Source organism: Amblyraja radiata, chromosome 21, assembly GCF_010909765.2.
Source record: "Amblyraja radiata isolate CabotCenter1 chromosome 21, sAmbRad1.1.pri, whole genome shotgun sequence".
In the NCBI taxonomy this organism is placed as follows: domain Eukaryota; kingdom Metazoa; phylum Chordata; class Chondrichthyes; order Rajiformes; family Rajidae; genus Amblyraja; species Amblyraja radiata.
This window is the reverse complement of record NC_045976.1, coordinates 3822996-3829634: the sequence shown is the minus strand read 5'-3', so window position 1 is coordinate 3829634 and position 6639 is coordinate 3822996. Positions and strand designations below refer to the sequence as shown.

At 42.7% G+C, this 6639-nt stretch overlaps 1 long non-coding RNA gene across 1 annotated transcript; it reads right to left on the bottom strand.

Annotated features, from left to right (window-relative positions):
• Positions 1 to 240: 240 nt before the first annotated feature.
• LOC116984923 lies at positions 241 to 6431 on the bottom strand. Its single transcript, XR_004415167.1, has 3 exons — positions 6173 to 6431; positions 320 to 324; positions 241 to 252 (listed from the first exon to the last, which is right to left on the bottom strand). It is a non-coding gene; the product is annotated as an uncharacterized LOC116984923 (long non-coding RNA).
• Positions 6432 to 6639: the final 208 nt, after the last annotated feature.

Below are 6639 nucleotides of genomic sequence, written 5' to 3'. Positions count from 1 at the left end.
TCGGACACCCAAACTGTACACAATAATCCAGGTGTGGTCTCACTAGGGCTCTATACAACTTCAGAAGGACCTCTTTGCTCCTATACTCAACTGCTGTTGTTATGAAGACCAACATGCCATTCGCTTTCTTCCCTGCCTGCTGTACCTGCATGCTTACTTTCAGTCACTGATGAACAAGGACCCCCAGGTCCTGTTGTACTTCCGCATTTCCCAATTTGACAGATTAGATAATAATCTGCCTTCCTGTTTCTGCTACCAAAGTGGATAACCTCACATTTATCCACATTAAACTGCATCTGCCATGCATCTGCCCATGCACCCAACCTGTCCAAGTCACCCTGCATTCTCATAGCATCCTCATCGCAGGTGGGGGGAGGAAGCTGGAAAAGAGAGATGGGGGCTGGACAAAGCCTGGCAAGTGCTAGGTGGACACAAAATGCTGGAGTAACTCAGCAGGACAGGCAGCATCTCTACAGAGAAGGAATGGGTGACGTTTCAGGTTGAGACCTATCTTCAGAAGTGACAGGTGAGGGAGACACAAGATTCTGTAGATGCTGGAATCTTGCATTGAACACAATTTAGTTAGATGTGTTTAACTGAGTTATTTTATCAATCTAAAGTCAACTTTGCTCAAACACTTGTAGCTGTTGAAATCGATTATTTATTCAGCTGAGACTAGTCTCTGAACATTCCAACACAGAGCTGATGCTCTGGGGCGGGTACAGAGAGGAGTAACTTTGATAGAACTCACGTCATTTATATAGGTATTAGACATTTCAGATACAGAGGGTATGACAAGCTAGTAACCAATCATCTGTGTCCTTCTGGTGATTTACAACATCAGTCACATGATCCCCTTTCCCTGGCCTCATTACAACCATTTGCCTGTGGTATAACTTTGCTCTAGAATAATCTTATTTCAATACAGCAAAACCCCAGTAGGGTCAATTATCAAAGACCACTCCTCAATATATAAGATACATTTGTAAACCAATGATCACACGTCACACACAATTTCCATACCAAATAGAAATATATTTCTATAACCATATAACCATATAAACCATATGACTATTACAGCACGGAAACAGGCCATCTCGACCCTTCTGGTCCGTGCCGAACACGTATTCTCCCCTAGTCCCATATACCTGCGCTCAGACCATAACCCTCCATTCCTTTCCCGTCCATATAACTATCCAATTTATTTTTAAATGATAAAAACGAACCTGCCTCCACCATCTTCACTGGAAGCTCATTCCACACAGCCACCACTCTCTGAGTAAAGAAGTTCCCCCTCATGTTACCCCTAAACTTCAGTCCCTTAATTCTCAAGTCGTGTCCCCTTATTTGAATCTTCCCTACTCTCAGTGGGAAAAGCTTATCCACGTCAACTCTGTCTATCCCTCTCATCATTTTAAAGACCTCTATCAAGTCCCCCCTTAACCTTCTGCGCTCTAAAGAATAAAGCCCTAACTTGTTCAACCTTTCTCTATAACTCAGTTGTTGAAACCCAGGCAACATTCTAGTAAATCTCCTCTGTACTCTCTCTATTTTGTTGACATCCTTCCTATAATTAGGCGACCAAAATTGTACACCATACTCCAGAATTGGCCTCACCAATGCCTTGTACAATTTTAACATTACATCCCAACTTCTAATTTATAAAGGCCAGCACACCAAAAGCTTTCATTACCACCCTATCTACATGAGATTCTACTTTCAGGGAACTGTGCACAGTTATTCCCAGATCCCTCTGTTCACCTGCATTCTTCAATTCCCTACCATTTACCATGTACGTCCTATTTTCATTTGTCCTGCCAAGATGTAGCACCTCACACTTATCAGCATTAAACTCCATCTGCCATCTTTCAGCCCACTCTTCCAACTGGCATAAATCTCTCTGTAGACTTTGAAAATCTACTTCATTATCCACAACTCCACCTATCTTAGTATCATCTGCATACTTACTAATCCAATTTACCACACCATCATCCAGATCATTTATGTACATGACAAACAACAGTGGACCCAACACAGATCCCTGTGGCACCCCACTAGTCACTGGCCTCCAACCTGACAAACAACCATCCACCATTACTCTCTGGCATCTCCCATTCAGCCACGGTTGAATCCATCTTGCTACTCCACCATTAATACCCAACCATTGAACCTTCTTAACCAACCTTCCATGAGGAACTTTGTCAAAGGCCTTACTGAAGTCCATATATACAACATCCACTGCTTTACCCTCATCAATTTCCCGAGTAACCTCTTCAAAAAATTCAAGAAGATTAGTCAAACATGACCTTCCAGGCACAAATCCATGTTGACTGTTCCTAATCAGACCCTGTTTATCCAGATGCTTATATATATTATCTCTAAATATCCTTTCCATTAATTTGCCCACCACTGACGTCAAACTAACACGTCTATAATTGCTAGGTTTACTCTTAGACCCCTTTTTAAACAATGGAACAACATGCGCAGTACGCCAATCCTCCGGTACTATTCCCGTTTCTAATGACATTTGAAATATTTCTGTCATAGCCCCTGCTATTTCTACACTAACTTCCCTCAATGTCCTAGGGAATATCCTGTCCGGATCTGGAGACTTATCCACTTTTATATTTCTCAAAAGTGTCAGTACTTCCTCTTCTTTGAATCTCATAGTTTCCATAGCTACTCTACTTGTTTCCCTTACCTCACATAATTCAATATCCTTCTCCTTGGTGAATACCGGAATCTATAAATCTAAACAATTTCTATAAGTCTAATGTTTACTACTAAGACAATACTAATGTTGTCCTACTAAGACAATACATTTCATAATTTGATTTACTACAATTTCAGTTTGAAATACTATTACCTATGTCTTTACAACATTAATTATATTAGTTTGCTGAATTACAATTTCTAAGTTCAAAACCCATACATATCTCATACATGGGTCGTAAATCTGTCAACTCAGTTAATAAGTGTTTGGTGCCAGGATACAACTCAATTCTAATTTGTAGCCCCTTTCCTGTTATCTGGATGCCGGATTTCCAATCTCACTACAAGGTATTTTACAAATATTACAGACAAAGCGTAAATTCACAACTCAGAATTACATCAGATTCTTCGACTTTCTATAAACATATCCATCAATCTAATTCTTCCTCTCCAATCATCCATCCCTTATCACAACCTCATTATAATTTAACACAGCCAAGGCTAATTACAGGGTCTATTATCTCTCAGCCTTGAATTCTATCTCAAACTCAGCATAACCCTCACAGCTTAAGAATGTGCCAAAGAGAAAAGAGCAGACCTCTGGCCTAAGAAGAGGCCCATATTCAGCTATCCATTCTTCAACACAAAGTCATATCAAATACAATTTCCTCCAGTGGTATAATTGCCTCAAAGCAATAAACTAAGCTATGCAGGTTTAGGTTAACCATTTTTATGTCTTGATTCATCCTTCCCTGTGTGTATATCTCTTCACACTGTGTTTTTGATTTTCTGTTTTTGGATTGAATTCTGTTTTTAATTTGTGTCATTGTGATGTCTTTAATTACTTGTTTTACTCCGATTATATGTTTTTATTCCGATTACTATGTAAGGTGTCCTTGAGATTTTGTATGAAAGGCGCCCATTAAATATAAAATTTATTATTATTATTATTATATGGTTCATTGCACTTTATTTCGTCAGGAAAACCTTAAGCTTTTCTTTTGCAAATTACCTAGCTTATATAAAAGTCACTTTCCGAACGGTTCTATTATATAACTAGACTAAGTGGGACCCGTTGGGTCCCATGTTCACACGGGAGGGCTGGTCCCCGACGCAATATTCCACCTCTCCACCAATTCCAAAATTGGTGGTCAGTGGGGGGGCTTTCTGGAGTGCTGGTATGGGTTCTTGGGGTGGCAGCTCAGTCCCTCAAGCCTGATCTGCTGGCAGCTCACTCACAGCTGGTGGGCTGGCAGTTGACTCATGACTATTCCTTGAAATTCCATTTCAAGCAGGGTGCAAGGGCACCAAATTCAAGTGCAGTATCCTACCACTTCAAGCAGGGTGCAAGGCCACCGAATTCAAGTGCAGTTTCCTACCATTTCAAGCAGGATGCAAGGCCGCCAAATTCAAGTGCAGTTTAATTCCACTTCAAGCAGGGTGCACGGCCACCAAATTTAAATGCAGCTTCACACCATTTCATGCAGGGTGAAACCACCATAAAACCACACAAAACACCAAACTCACAGTTCAGTAGACATTCAGTGTGTTCAGTTGATCACAGCTCAGACAGTCGTGACATCCCCCTCTCCCATCATGCAGAGGCTGAGCCACACCCACACTTCCGGGTTTTATAACCCCTCCCCCTCCCACCGGAAAAGGTGTGGCTTTCATGGCGTGATTAACAGGAGAGAGATTCTCAACATTTTTTAAACACTAAAACCACTTATTTTTCATTGATGGGAAGAATTCTCTGCACCTGCTCAGCGGAGGGGGACTGAGTAAGATGGCCAAAATTCACAGCCGTAAGTGGTAGCGTTTTATCAAAAATCAATATACAGGAAGTAAGTGAATTTGCAGTAGTGCCTTAGTACCCTAGTGTCTCTCACTCTGAGTATCTGTGTCTGTCTCTCTGTCTGTCACTCTCTCTGTCTGTCACTCTCACTCTGTCTCTCTCACTGTCTCTGTCTCTTGCTCTCTCGCCCTCTGTATGTCTTGCTCTCTTTCTCTCCCCTCTCTCTCTCATCCTCTCTCTGTCTCTGTCTCTCTGTCTCTCTCCCTCTCTCTGTCTCTCCCCCCTCTCTCTCTGTGTCTCTGTACCTCTCTGTGTGTCTCTCTCTATCTCTCTCCAACTCTCCCTCTCCGTCTCTCTGTCCCTCTCTCTGTCTCTCTCGCTGTCTCCCTCTCTCCGTGTGTCTCTCTTTCTTTCTCTCTCTCTCTCTGTTTCTCGCTGTCTCTCTCTGTCTCACTCTCTCTCTCTAACTGTCCCCCCCCCTCTCTCAGTCTGTATCTCTCACTGTCCCTCTCTCTCCCTCCAACTCTCTGTATCTGTATCTCTCTTGCTGTCTCTCTCTCTCTCTCTGCTTCTCTCTCTATCTCTCTCTCTCTCTCTCTCTCTCTCTCTCTCTCTCTCTCCTCTCTCTCTCTCTCTCTCTCTCTCTCTCTCTCTCTCTCTCTCTCTCTCTCTCTCTCTCTCTCTCTCTCTCTCTCTCTCTCTCTCTCTCTCTCTCTCTGTCTGTCTGTGTCTCTGTCACTCTCTGTCTCTGTATCTGTCTATCTCTCACTGTCCCCCTCTCTCGCTCTGTGCCTGTCACTCTTTTTATCTTTCTCTCCCCCTCTCTCTCTTCCACTGTGTGTCTTTCTCTCTCTGTTTCCATCTGTCTCTCTCTCTCTACCTGTCTCTCTCTCTATCTCTCTCTGTCTCTCTTTCTCTGCCTCTCTCACTGTCTCCCCCCCCCCCTCTCTCTCTATTCAATTCAATTCAATTTAAAAACTTTATTGGCATGATAAAAAAACATTGTTATATTGCCAAAGTATAAAACATGACATACATATTTGAAATGCATAAGTATAAATACAAGTATACAGTGCATGGATAGATATGTCCCTGTACATAAATTCGCAATAGGTCTATAGCCCTTTATTGATTGCTGCACGTTCTTGTAGCTGTAAGCAGTACAACACAATAGCAAGTTTAGCAATTTAATATTAATTTCTTAGTGTCAGTTAATGTCGATTAGTGTGTGCGTACATATGTGCATGTTGGTCATTCACCGTCTCTCAGGTTATGGCATGCTGTTACGTATTGTGCACCAAGATGTGCCGTATTTCCTTCGCCAAGGATTATTCTTAGTTTTGATGTATTGTGAATGGAAATCCTGAATCTACGCTGTAAGATTGTTCTGTAAAGGTAAAATGGTTGGCCAGAAAAGAGCATAAGATGGCTGCTGACCAGGCTTGCTGGAACTGAGGCTGCAGGTTTCAGGAAGGGAATACACATTGTCTTGCAGTTACTGCATAGTCGTGAATAGGGGATCACAGGCCCCGTCTGACAAGATTGAGGAATATACAATACCCATCGCCGGGAAGACTAAGGAATGTATTGGTCTAAGCTCTAGTGTGGTTCCTCTAACTAACATCTCCTTATATGTACATACCTGTTGTCCTGTATTTTGCGTACGTGTCGGTTCTTTGATCGGGGAATGTGGGAGGTGCTAAACAGTGGCATTAACATATAAAAGGCATTGCAATTAAGGGCAGAGAGCTTGACTCTTTGCTAGGTTGTTAACCTGTGTGAAGACTCCTGCTCAATAAACATACGTTTAAAGCAAACCCGGTGCCTGGTCGATTATTGTCGATACAACCGATGTGAGGGAAAAACGTGAATCAACATTTGGTGTCAGAAGTGGGATGTCAACCAGCGACTGATCGAGCCGGCGAGTGAATCTACTGGGCGACGGGATCGATGTGAAGGTTGCGCAGCCAAGTGAGTAGATTTAGTTAAATCACCTCTTGGTCCTTCCTCGTATCCCGGCGTAGCAGGGTAATTCGCTGACTTGTGTCAGTCGGTGGGACGACATCCGAACGTTCCGGTCGTGGGCACGGGGATAGGGCCGTCTCGAGGATTGTCCTAGGCTGATCGAGCGA